Source organism: Neolamprologus multifasciatus, chromosome 3 (assembly GCF_963576455.1).
Source record: "Neolamprologus multifasciatus chromosome 3, fNeoMul1.2, whole genome shotgun sequence".
In the NCBI taxonomy this organism is placed as follows: domain Eukaryota; kingdom Metazoa; phylum Chordata; class Actinopteri; order Cichliformes; family Cichlidae; genus Neolamprologus; species Neolamprologus multifasciatus.
In genome coordinates this window covers 33,458,812-33,471,157 of record NC_140441.1, presented here as the reverse complement: position 1 = coordinate 33,471,157, position 12,346 = coordinate 33,458,812, and the positions used below count along the sequence as shown (strand labels likewise).

At 40.6% G+C, this 12,346-nt stretch overlaps 1 protein-coding gene across 1 annotated transcript in view; it reads left to right on the top strand.

Annotated features, from left to right (window-relative positions):
* The first annotated feature begins 1,301 nt into the window (after positions 1-1,301).
* Positions 1,302-12,346, top strand: part of trpc5a (transient receptor potential cation channel, subfamily C, member 5a) — a 203,067-nt gene continuing 192,022 nt past the window's right edge. The window contains exon 1 of the mRNA XM_085153481.1: positions 1,302-1,926. The gene's annotated coding sequence lies outside the window, so the exon portion shown is untranslated. The remainder of the gene's footprint in view (positions 1,927-12,346) is intronic.

The window sequence follows — 12,346 nt, the reverse complement described above, 5'->3', positions numbered from 1 at the left end:
ATTAAATCCATCCTGTTGACAGAGATGGTGCAGGGTAGCAGATTACATGTCATGGATTAAGACTGTAATACTCATATTTCAGTTTCACCTCTGTGTAACATTTTAGACCATCACAGATTTTTATCAGTCTACAGCAAGGATGTCAAACATAAGTCCCGGGGGACCAGAATCAGTCCGGCAATACAGCCCACTGGGGGGCTTTGCAAAATGCTAACGAAGCCATAAATTTTGGACTTTAAAAATGTGTTTTAATACTAGTCCTTCATACTACACGGACAAAAAAAAACCCCAAATAACTGAAGTCTACTCATTTGTTTTTTGTCACCGTTGACTCTCCAAATGTGTGTTTTTTATAGAGATTCCACACAATCAAGTCATCGAGCTACCAGAACTTTTTCTGTAGTTTTACACATTTATTGCTTATAATTTAACTCCAAACAGCCATGCTGACAGATTTCTTTCATTTACTTCAGCAATGTTTCTTTATCATGTGAAAAAACTGAGACATACTGTTGAAAATGCACTTTTCTCAGAAGCAGAAAGAGGGATTTCATTGGCACATTTAAGATCAAAGAGAGCTGTATGTGGCCCACAATGTAAAATGAATTTCACATACTCAGTCAACAGGCTGTTCTAGGGGTGAAAAGTGATTTAAGAATCAATTTAAACAGAAGGTTTTATTGAAAATAAGACAAAAAAAACTAAACAGTTGGATTATTTTGGTGTAGTGAACAAGTTATGAAAAAAATCGATGCAATCGGGTGTTTTTGCTTTCATTGCTTTTCTGAATAGTTATTTGTATGAAACGTGCTTTATGTGTGCTATTTTCTGAAATGTTCTTTTTGGTTTTTGACAGATTTACTTAAATGTCATGCTTTCCCCTTGTGTTGTGCTTTTATGAAGTTATCATGCTTAAAAATTATTGCAACTGTCTATTGATCTATCTATCCATCCTTTAGTTTGCATTTATTTGTCAGAAACGTCACAAATAAATGCAGGGTAAAGATAATTCAGTATTCCTTGCAACGAAAGAAGCATAACGATCCTTAACTGTGTAATGAAATGCTGAAGCACCACTGTTTTAACAACTCCACAATATAACGATTAAAGTGCTGGATATCAAATATTTGTTGAGCTGAGTAGAAAACATCAACGTGCAAAGTCTTTATTAAACACGCCTGTCACAAAAAAGAAAAATACAACCATGTAAATCAAAAAGAAACAGAGAGGAGCGTTCCTATTCCAAATGCAGTGGAGTGGAAATGGAGTGGATCTATACCATTTCATTTGATGGGGGTCAACAGCGAGAGAGAGCGAGAGGACGTGAAGTGGTATCTCGTCCGTGTCACCGGTTACCGACGCCTCTCTGTGGAAACAAGACACCCTGCAAGCAACCGCGTGGGCTGCACTAAGACTCTATCTCGGATTTAAAAATTTTTTTTATCACCTGTAGCTACAGGATTTAGATTTCAGACACAGAGAGAGAGAGAGAGAGAGAGAGAGAGGGAGCATCTCTGCTATCTCCCGCTGAAGCAGCCGCCGGCGTCAGGATGGAGGCGCAGCATCAGCAGCACGAGCACAAGCGTCGCGAGCCGCTCCGTCTTCGTCCGGATGGCGCGAGGAGGACGAGCTGAAGAAGAAGAAAGTGGTGGAAGAAGAAGCAGAGAAGAAGAAGAAGAGGAGGAGAAGCACAAGAAGACGGTTGGAAGGTGGAGGAGGAAATCCCGCGAGAAAAGAAAAGACAGAAAGACGGACAGACAAGCGCAGAGAACGCAGAGAGTGAGAAAGCTCCGCACGTGAAGTGCGCAAGACCTTCAGGGAGAAGGGAGTTAACGTTCATTTTGGAGGAGCGCAGCGGCCGTTTTTTATTATTATTATTATTTTTTTCCCCACACCAACGGAGAAACAAGGTCTCCGGACAAAAAGGTAAGAGCCACCAAACATTGACTGTTTTCTTCTTCTTCTAAATCCGGCTTAAACCGGCAAACAGCGCGAATTAACACCTGTAAGCGTCCGTAATTGATTAATTGACTGAAGCTGTGGCCGGTTTTTTAAAAATAAACAAGATAACTGAAGGGCTGCCTGGAAACGGCGCCAGCGCTCGGCTGTACCTGTTATCATGTTTCCCCAAAATTAAACGTCGGCCATGGTATTGGAGCGTCAGTTTTAACATAAGCAAGAGCAGCAATGAAGGGCCAATAAAGCTGGTACTTTTACAGCTTTTATACACGGCTTGTCCTCAACTAAGATCTTCCTCCACACGCCTGGTCTTAACAACAACAACAAGTAAAAAAAAAAAAAAAAAGACCGGAGTGTGTCAGATGTGCTTTAAACCCAAAGAAAGACTGAATTTGTGCCACAGTTCTCGTCCATCCCTCCCACATGTTCTGACTGTATTACACCTTCACACTTGAGCTGGAGCTGCTTTTATACGTGCTGATAAGCCAACCTGGATGTGCTGCTTACCTGAATTCGTGCTGTGGCGTGTTTATGAATTCTGGGCACTTGGTCTGATTTAATTAAATGAATTTGAATGTTCTTGACCTGTTCTTGCTCAGGCTGTTGCGGGTTGTATGTGTGTTGTTGCAGGGAGAGAGAGAGAGGTAGGGTTTGGCTGGGAGATGCTTTGGGTGACTGGTGGGTGGTTTATGTATCCTGACTCTATTGACTAATGCTGGAAAGAGAGGGGGTGTAGAGGGAGTGCGCGCGCGCGTGTGTGTGTGAGAGAGAAGGAGAGAGAGGAGGGCTGCAGAGTTTGTGTTGGTCTCCGAAGGCTCGGTTCTTGCGCGTTCGTGCGTTTTGCCTGTGCGAGATGGATGTTGTGCAGTGTTTTTTGGGGGCGGGGGTTTAGGGGGGCGGGCGTGCACGTGGGGCTAGACTGTGCTTTTCTGTGTTCATGCAGACACGTGCGCGCGCGTATATGAGAGCACATAACAGAAGAAATAAAAAAACAAATTAAAAAAGTGAGAAGAGACGGATGGAGCTGCAGAACGTGCGCGTGTGTTGTTTTTATGAGTGCGCACACAGGTTAGCACGCCACCGCGGACCCAACGGCTTTTCCTGCATATTAAGCTGCGTCCCCCCAACACACACTTTTATTTAAGCGTTTCCCTTTTCCTCCTGACGGGAAGCTTTGTTTGAAATGTCAGACTAAACATTAAGTTTACACACACACACAGCAGTGGCTCCACAACACGAACATCCAGCAGCAAAGGAACAATTATTGCGCCCAGTTGTAGCTTGAGATTTTAATTAATTGCGAAACATCAGCTTGTCAGCAATTGTGAAACGTTCATTTCAGCCCGAGCTCCACGCCTCTGTGAGGGAAAGCCGACATGTTTGTGTGAGTCGGGACAAAAGCACAACAAAATAATTTAGATCCTCCTAATTATCACGAGTAATTACAACAGCAACAGCAGCAGCAGCAGCTGAATATTTGTTGCCGGAGCAGATTCGAGGAGACCTTTTTTTTCCTTTTTAACAATTAAAGTGATTAGTCATTTGACACAAATCAGTTTTGATGATTAATCCGTTGTCTTAGTCATTTGTTTGTCTGTTTTGTGTCTCTGTTAATTACCTCTGACAAAGAGCTTTGTGGTTGGTTCAATTTATGCGTTCAGTTTTTGTTTGTTTGACTGTATAATAGATCATTAGTTATGGACATCTTATGTCAATCTTACTCTGAAGTAGTTTTCCAACAGTTTCAGTGTCACAGTTATATTTTTAATGTACATAAATGCTCATACTGTCTTGGGTTAGGGTCTTGATGCTCGAGTTAAATCAACACTTTTGTATTGTTTTTTGTTTGTTTGTTTTTTCAGTAGAAACACAAAAACCTGCTTCTGTATGTGATCCATTGATCAGCGTTTTTGTGGTAAATTTTCATCTGGAGCATGATGGGAAAAGTCTTGGTGTTAATCTAACTATAGTTTCTGAAATTGTGTCTCTGCAAGATCGCCAGTCTTTGCAACATCTTACAGTCTATGGTAACTAAAACCTTTCTGCAGAAGTGATTAACTCCTGGAGTTGATCTAGATCCCGATTTTATTTTATGTTTTTTTTTTTTTTTGGAAAATTCTCTACCATTTGGGGTAATATGTTTCACAAACATATGAAACTGAAATAAGGAATATTAGTAGACTTCTGGTTGGTATTCACATCAAAATATCAGAAGCAGATCTGTGTGCAGGTATTAACACGTTCTTACTCCCAAAGCATAGTATTTTATGCTAGGTGACAAATCATCAATATATTACACTTCCAGGCACCCAAGACGTCCCTAGATTACAAGATCAAAAAAAAAAAAAAAAAAAAGGAAATATGAGAATCATTTGGAATGAATCTACATATGTACTTTCATTTTACTTAAATCGTTTTGGAAAACACTATCTAAAATGATTAAAGTGCTGGTTAAGGTTTGGGATAAGGTTCTGGTTAGCGTTAGGACTGGAATACATGGCTGGAATGAGTACTACCTTGGGAGCGTTATTGTACTGGATTTTATCCATAACCCGGCGCGTAGCATAAGAATGCGGAAGGTCCCCTTTCGCATTCCTCAGGAACGCTGCGGGACTTGACAAATCGTCAGTATATTGTGCCTCGGGAATGAGAATGGACTGCAGGTATCCTTCAGAATCGAGGTGCTTGGTGGATGTATCCAGTCACTGTATATTTTTTCATGTAAGTTAAATGTCAAACAAAACAAACTACTGTTTAGCTAGATTCAAACAATCAGATCTTCTGATATATCGGCCAATAGTTATGTAGTGTCAATGTGAGAACGAGTGATGGATTACCCCTTTAAGCTCTCTTTGGCTCTGCTTGGATCAGACACTGATTGTGTTTGTGGTGTTTCCGACAGAGACGTTGCAAAGTTCCTTGTCTCTTTATTACCTTTTACATTTTCATTCATCAAATGTAAATGTATCAAATATTTAATACTGGGTGATCTATCACCCTGGCAAATCTAATAATTAACAGTGAGTAAGTATTTAGGGGGGAAAAAAATCTATCAAATGAAATCAACATAACACATTAAATGTCTAAAGAAGATTCAGCTAAAGCACTGACTAATATCACAACATCCAGTTTGGCTCTGATCGAAGCAGATGGGAAGTCAGTCTCATCCACTTTTATATATAGAGATTGAAAATGTGACGTCATTCAGGGGTAAAACCGCAAAGGATTCTGGGAACGAGTGGCAAGCGGTACTAGCGCACGCAGGCTTTAACATTAAAACAGTCACATGGAGATAAAAAGAAACACAAAAAATAGCACGAAGCTGTTGTATTATTAACTGCAATAGCCGGTCGCATGACAGCCACGGGAAGCCGATGGGTAAAGAGATCAGTTGTTATCGGATTACGTCGTGGAAGAGAAATTGTTTAAGCCATGTTTCCGAAGTAACAAAGAGCCGACGGATGGCCTGGATTGCAGCCATTCGAAGACCAAATATAACGTCCCAGAACACTCCAGCTCACATGTTAGTCTGCTCCAAGCATTTCCACAAAGGTCAGTCTTCTGTTGTAGTTATCATAACACAATTGTTGATGTAGGTTACAAATAAGTCTTATATTGATTTGAATTGAATTCGTTGCGCTATGCTGCTTGTTCACTGTGGCTTTGCGGGCTAATGTTTGTTGTGTTTTGTAGGAAAACCAGCCTACAAAATGCAGGAATGCGATCCAGACTGGGCACCCTCTCTCAACCTGGGTCATACCGTGTTTAAAGCTGCTACCACAGCAAGATTTGATTGGTTCAGAGAGAGAGAGAGCAATATCAAAACAGCCACGAAAAGTCCCGCATATATGTGCCCAAGAGTCATATTGAAGCAATCAAGTGATGAATAACTGTTTTCCAGTATGTTGTTTTGCAATGTTTTTGGGGTTGTTTTTTTTTTGTTGCATTGTTGATTTGTTTTTTTACCGAATCAGCTAATAAAGCACATTGGATTTTTACATTTACATTACATTTTGCCTCTTTCTTGTAAGATTCTATAATAGAATGAAAGAATAATGCCAGTCATAAATAAAGACAACAAATTGAATGAATTACAAAACACTCGTTTTATTTCTTTTAGATCTGAAAATGTTGTGCAATTCTACAACCTGAAATGACAAATAGATGCGTTGGCCTGTACAGGAGAAAAAGGGGGGAAACAGCTGTGAAATGGAATAGTCCAAATCACCAAAGTAAACTGGACCTGGGCTTGTTGCAGGGATCTGAAGTTACTAAACATTTTGTGAGTGTATACACTGAAACTTAGGACCATATAATAATAATAAATATGTGCGTGATGAAAGTTGGGCAGCACGCTAACATCCTTACTCCACTCTGTATGCTTGTATGGGTCTGACCCTTTAACTCCTTTGATTTTTTTTCCTCGTCCTTTTTTCTTTGCCTTTTCGTCAAGTCTGTCTTCGTACGGACCTGCCGTGTTCTCCGTCGTTTTGTACATAACTGTTTTTGGGGCAAATAAAATGCAAGTAGGGATTAAAAACGCAGAATTAATGATTACCGGTCCTGGAAATACTAGCGCTCGATGCAGTGTTTTGATTTTGTTGCCACGGGTACCCACAAAGCAATGTGCGAAAGTCACGTGGTCTGTCAATCTATATTCTGACACAGAACGTCTCCCAAGACACAAAATGTCAGTATTTTTCATGTTTTTCTGCTGTTTGTTCCGATGGTGTTGATTATGCAACACTTCACACTTGAGTGAGCCCCCCATCTTTTTTTGTGCTTCGTCCAAATGTTACCTCAGCAGCTGCAGAGAGGGATGCATTTAAGGTGTGCAGATAGAGCTCTAAAGACTTATACTGGAGTCAGATTTGTGTGCTTCCTTTCTCTTAAATTGCACTATAAACGATGGAAAGTTGACGTGTGGCTTCTAACCAGCATCTAGCATTTCTTAAGCACAAGCATCAACGAGGGTGCTGGGATAAAGAGGTGAGAGATGAAAAAACGAGATAAAAGTGGAGAACTCAAAGCATGGGGAGTAAAAGTGCTTTGAGAGAGGGCTTTAACATGCATAAGAGAACCAGTGGAGTTGGTGTTTGCATTGTTGAACATTAACAGAGAAGCTGCAACCATGATGGTAATCTAAAATGTGAACATGTGAAAAAGGAGCAGCTGAAGGTTTATGATCATCCACCAGGTTTGGTAACATGATGTGTGCTCCACCGTTATTGACCGAATTGCGTGTTTTGTTTTGTTTTTTTTTGTTTGTTTGCTTGAAGAGGCTTGGCTATATTTAGATTTGTGAACGCATGCAGATTCACCCCCACATTGCCTTATTTTGTGGAGAAGAAAGGTTTTACAGTGAATTAGGTTGTATTTATGGCTGTATCCAGATAGCAATGAGCATTCCTTTATTAGCTCTTTTATGGGTCACATTTGGTCTTAACTGTTTGATTGGCCTTGTCTGTAGGCCCACAAAACATGGGCTTAGTCGGGAGTAGCGTGACTGCTTTAAACATGTTTATGTTACAGCTGAGCTGTAATTGACAAAAGTCACATGGATTTGGCTTGTGTGTGTCTGCAACTCGTGAGGAAGACAGGAAGGGGGGGTAACAAGTCACTGGATAACATCATGTGCGAATTCAGTGTGTTGTATTTGCTTCTCACCTTGTGTAAGCTGTTGTCAGCACTTTACACCTATTTTCTCCTGTCCTACTTTCGCTGTTCACATATCATGTGTTTTACAGGGAAATTCCCAGGAAAGGTTTTTGTCCTTAAAATGTTTTTTTTGTTTACTCTGTTACTGTTGTTGTGCCTGAAACATGCATCAGTGAGACCGTGTTAACCAGCAGTAACCACATTAACCTCAAGAGACAGAAGGCTGTGCTTCACGTCCTAATTAGACCTTTGTTTTGGGTTCTTTTCTTTTCTTTTTCTTTTTTGTTTGTTTGTTTTCCAATTCCAGATGTGTTTGATTTTCAGGTGCTTGTTAGGTTCAGACACCTGTAGTGAAACTAGGGAGCAGGTGGAAGAGATCCTGGAGAGGTGGAGGTAAGCGCCGGAGAGAAGAAGGACGGAAGTACATGTGTGCATGAGTTCACATACCTGGGATCGACCATTCAAAGCAGACAGTGCCCAAGAGAGGTGACAAAGAGTGCAGACAGGTTGGAGTGGGAGGAGATGAGTGTTGGGGTAGTTTGTGCCAGAAGGATGAATATGAAGGTTTAGAAGATGGTGGTATAACCTGCTGTGACTTATTGTTTGGAGTCGGTGGCTCTGACAAAAAGACAGGAGGCTGAGCTGAAGATGTTTTCATTGGCTTGACCAGAAGGTAGAAGATTGGAAATGAGTGCATCACAGGGACAGGTGTGGTTTAGCAGTTGGAGATGAGGCTAGAGAGGCAAGGCTGAGATGGTTTGGAAATGTAAAACTGAGGGATAGTGAATGTGATGGAGAATGTTGAAGATGGAGCTGCCAAGTAAGTAGAAAACGGGAAGACCACAGAGAAGATTAATGGATGTGGTGAAAGAGGACGTGCATAAGGCTGGTGTGACGGAGGAGGATGGTAGGGTGAGATGGAGGTGATCATGAAAATGATCGACTACAACTTCTGAAGGGAGCAGCTGAAAGAAGAAAAGGTTGATCCTGGTTTGGACTAAAGTATGCATCATCTCGACAGTCACTGTGCATTTTGAAAAATGATGAGCTGGGAGTAGGAGTATCATGCACAGTGCAGAATCATTTTTGCTAAGTCCTACTCTGTGGGACTCCTTTGTAAAGGAGGAAAAAGTGGCTAAAAGAATTAAAAACATTTTTTTTTTTTTTTTTTTAACAAAATAGCAGTCTGTGCAGGGAAAAGGGGAACTTGATCACATACAGGTTTCAATGTGATGTTACCCTAAGCTTCTCACTAGTATATCACTGCCCCTGACTTTTAAAGGGATAATGTAGGACGACTAACAGAAAATATATTGAAAAAGTATTAAATAGTGGATAAAATCAGGTTTACAGAATTTGCTATTGCAGAAAGAGGTTTGGGCATTTATTAACGCTTTAAAACCGGTGGGAGCGGGCACGCTCTGTTTTGCATAACTACTTTTAAATCCCGGTAGCTCTGCAACCACGTGAGCTAGCGCAATAATTTTTTTTGCATATGAAACCGGAGGAGTTGTACTTACATCTTATGCCATCAGCTTGTCCTCGGTCACGGTTTCCTTCCACATATAGCTTTGCAAAAACTGCATAAAAAGCACTTGCAGCAACAAAAACATAATATTCCAGAAACAGCTTTGCCGATCCGATCAGCTGTTCGTAACACTTCCTACATTGGAATAGACGTCAGCGCGAACTTCTGCATGTCCGCCATTACCTGCCCAAAACCGGAAGTGACGTCATTTTTGCAGAAATGTAGTTTTTTTTACCATCAGGGCCTCATGAGCCTATACTGGTGTTTTTAAAAGTTACGTTTGACTTTATGACTTTCTGTGTGGTTTCTGGGATGCTTAGGACTCATATTGCACTGCTGGAAATAGTTTATTTTGATGCATATGCTGGTTTTTTGCAAATTTGCACTATAATATTTATTTTTGTTTTTCCTGCAGTATATAAAAATTGGTGTATTTCAAAAATAAAACTATGAAGACACTCAAAATACATTTCCTGTGGTGGGACACTATTTTGTGCAACTTTTTTGTATTTACAGTTTTGAGGGATAAGCCTCTTAAATTTCTCTAACGAGAAATATATGTTAAAAAAACAAAAACGATTTTCAATTTTTTTGTAGTTTATTGCACATTTTTGTAATTTATGTAATTACTATGCACTTAATGCAGACATATTATTAAAATCTGGGCTATAATGGTTGTATTGATGTATAGCAACTTGAAATGCTCCCAAAAATGGCTCCACAACATGTAAAAATATAATATAAGCTCTGGCGGACTTGGTTCTATGGTAGGTCTTAAATGGTTAAAAAAAGATTCATCCTCTGTGAATGAGGATTTGCTCCTTTCTGCCTGCTGACATTACTGCAGATTTGGCTTTTCACTGTGAGTTTGTAGAGACTGTTGGCCTAAAGCTTGAGCATGAATACTTTTATTTTCTTTCATTTTGTTTCCATTTTGTGGGCTTGTGATGTCATTAAATGAGCATTAAGTAAATGTGCAGCTGTTGCTGGTGTTGCGATGGTCTTTGAGTTTTCACATGTGTGATATGAAGCTGGGTTTCAGCTGACAGGAAGTGTTTTGGGTTTTTTTGCTCAGCTCTGACCTGTGTGGGTGAGGACTTTTTGTTTTTTAAACTACCACAGTCCTCTCTCTCTTTCTTTCCATCACTTTTTTGTTCCTCCTCCACTCTTTTATTTTTGAGAGAGAGAGAGGTGCTTGGCTTGTGATTGTTTTGTGCAGCAGAGTGAAACACAGGCAGTGCACTTTATCCTGCCTGGACTCTTCACTCCCCCCTTCTCCTTCTCATCACTCACTGATGATCCCTTGTCCATGCTACTCCCTCTTTGATCTTCCTCCATCACTTCTCCTTCCTTCTCTAACTCCGCCTCCTTCACTTAGATCATTTGCCTTCATTTTGTTATTCTCTTTCGCTCCACTTGTTGTCCTCCTGTCTTATTTTTCTCCCCCTTCATCTTCCTTTCTTCTCCCCCCGCTCCCCATTCTCCTCTCATCACTTCACTCAAAGGCAAAGCTGTGACGTCGAGTGTCTTGTCTATCTCACGCAACCTCTTTTTCTTTCCTTGCTTCTCTCTCTCTCTCTGCTTGGTTTTCTATTTTGGGTCTTCTTTTCGTTTCTCTCCCCTCGCCTTGCTGCTTTTCTCTCCGTCATCTTGCAGTTCTTCTTCTTCTTCTTTAAAATGATAGCTCAGTCTTTGTTTAGTCCCCTTCCTTTTTTCCTCTCTTCTTACCTCACCCCTTTCACCATCCTCCCCATTCTTGTCTTCCTCTATCGCTTCCACTTTATTCTCCCAACAAAGTGTGTAACGGTACATTGGTCCACAGTGTAGATTGTTGTTTTTACAGTAATGGCTGGGTGAACATGGTTGTGGAGTATGGACTTCACAGCGACTGAAAATGAAATGAAGTGTGAAAAGTCCAGGAGGAAAAAGAAATCAAGGTACTTCATGTGATTGATGTTCATGTGATCTTGTTTCCTGGTCTCCCACAGCACTGCGACTCCTGCCTCCTAATGCACACTCTTTTGAGGCCTTTCTCTCTGCAAAAACAGAGTCATGTGATGGTAATTACAAAACAGTGGGTCAAAATGTCACAATTTTAGCGCCAGTATTGTGAAACCAATATGTCTTCCTCCTCATGTCCACTCTTCTTCTTTTCTCTGTAATAACAGTCACAATGACCTTTCAGGAGACACTTGGAAGGCAAATGTTTGCCATGATACCTCATCACACACACACACGCACTGTGATGCATGTGAGCACACTTGAGATGCCTATACACTCGACTGAGCACGCATTGATACATGACAGGACCTGCACATGTTGCAGTGCATACTCGCACATACAGCAGCACAGCCTCCTAGAAATTTCATCATCATCATGCATTATTAAATTGCCTTCAGAGTTGGGGTGGAAAATGTAATTGCTAAATGAATTGTCTTTAGAGGCAGTGCTTTCTTTTAATTGCATTATTCGATATTTATGATCTGCATCAGGGCCGTGCAGTACATAAAAATATATTTTCAGTTGGGATTTTGGCTCCCAGCAATTTTAAGACAAAAATAATTAAATACAAATTAACTACTGCACTTCCTGTTTTACAGGGATGCTTTTGTTTTATCCTGTCTTATAAAGCCACAGTAGCCCTTTAATTTGCAGGAGTGTGCAGAAATTCAGACAACACAATCTGTGGTACATTACAGCTTTGATGTGGTGGCTGTAGCTCAGGTGGTAGAGCAGGTCAGCTACTAACTGGAAGGCTGTGGTTCGATCTGCATGCCAAATATTCTTGGGCACGATACTAACCCTGTGTTGCTCTCTGATGCATCCATAGGAGTGTGAATGTGTGTGAATGTTAGATAGGCACTAACAGCTTAGAAAAAAAGTGCTTGTGTGAATGGGTGAATGAATTAGTTGTATAAAGCGTTTTGAGTGCTCAGAGTAGAAAAGCTGTATAAGAACCACTTCTTGTACCATGTGCATCAAGGACAATGTATACAGATCTGTAGTCTTTTTAATTTAACTTGTCAGAAGATCTGTCAAGTTAAATTAAGGTTGGGCAATTGGACAAATTTACTGACTATCAATGGTAGGCTGAGCCTTTTGCTTATCGTTTTTACAAGAGCGGATTTATTTATTTGTCCATGAGTAAGTTTGCTGCTAATGTAGGTTGAAACCAGTGATGGGCATAACGGCGTTACTTTT